The following is a 1,384-nucleotide window of genomic DNA, read 5'->3' on the forward strand; positions in this document are numbered from 1 at the left end:
TTTATAACATAAATAAAATCTATGATGAATAAAATAACAAAAAACATATGATGAAAAACAATGGTCAATTTTTACAAAATCAAACAACTCGTACAATTTCTTTTCGTGATATCTAAACTAATGGTCAATATTTAGGAAACCAAACTTATAATTTATTGACACCATTAACAAAAATATATCATCAAACGGTGAATCTCATTTGAAGTAATAACAGATTTGTGCTACATGGGCTCACACATCTCGATACACCTTCGCATAATATCAATGAAAGTTATTTTTATATCACTGTTGTTGGTTGTGTACACCACTTATACGTAATTCACCTTAAAACAATATAAATGCTTTCTTATCCAATAAAAAAAATGATTCAACATGAATAATAAATAAAACGATTGTCAACACTATTTGAAACTTCAACATAAATGTGCATATATTGAAGCGTGTTTCATAATAGTAATTTGTTATTAATAATAGTCTGAACTGCAAAAAACAAATGTAAAAAAAAAAATGAAGTTAGAAAAAAGTACACAAATAATAATAGATGAAATTTAAGAAACAATAATAGTATATTATAATGTTAAGAACTAACCTGAAAAGTTTAGAAATCTCTATACGTTCTGAAAAACTTCCCGATACACAACATTTGTAGTCTCACTACAAATATTATTATCTTCATCCAAAATCAACAACTTCAATCCCTTTCTAGATGTAACACGCGAGATAAATGCCTACATGAGATAAAGATTGACCTTGACTTTTATTGATGGTCATTGCAAAACAAAGAGTTATTGGAAATTGTCTACGCTTAAATTTAAATGGTAGACCAGGATCACTTGGTAGCAAATTAAATCTAGGAATAAATATTTTATCACCCGCATTTTTTCCTATAATGACCGTAGCACTTATACTTTTCTTTCTTAGTTGGGTCACTGTTAACCTCGTACCATTACATAAACCATTTGCCTGATTAATGTTTCTCAGGAGCATAACAGGACATCCCACTTTTGGTTTCAATTTGTGATTAGGAATCCCCGAAACCTTGATATCATTCAAAAATTATGTTGTGAACCAATCTCCTTGAACCTCTGAATTTTCATCTGATCGAACCCAGGAGTCAGAGCTTAAATATTCTCTCTCATCGCCGGGAATCAATGACATAAGATAATCATTAATAGAATTTTTTTGTTTGTCTAATTTTTCATGTGATATTTAACAAATATACTGATAAAATAATAGAAACTCCTCGAAGGACTATGTTATAGAACGAATTGCTTATCAAAAAAAATTATTTAGAACGAATTGGCCAAATGTGGAACTGAGAAATTGAAGGCTTGGGTTCGTTTGGCCTGACTTTTTTTTAACTTAAAAGTTGACTTAAAGCTAA

This window comes from Trifolium pratense, linkage group LG2, assembly GCF_020283565.1.
Source record: "Trifolium pratense cultivar HEN17-A07 linkage group LG2, ARS_RC_1.1, whole genome shotgun sequence".
NCBI lineage: Eukaryota > Viridiplantae > Streptophyta > Magnoliopsida > Fabales > Fabaceae > Trifolium > Trifolium pratense.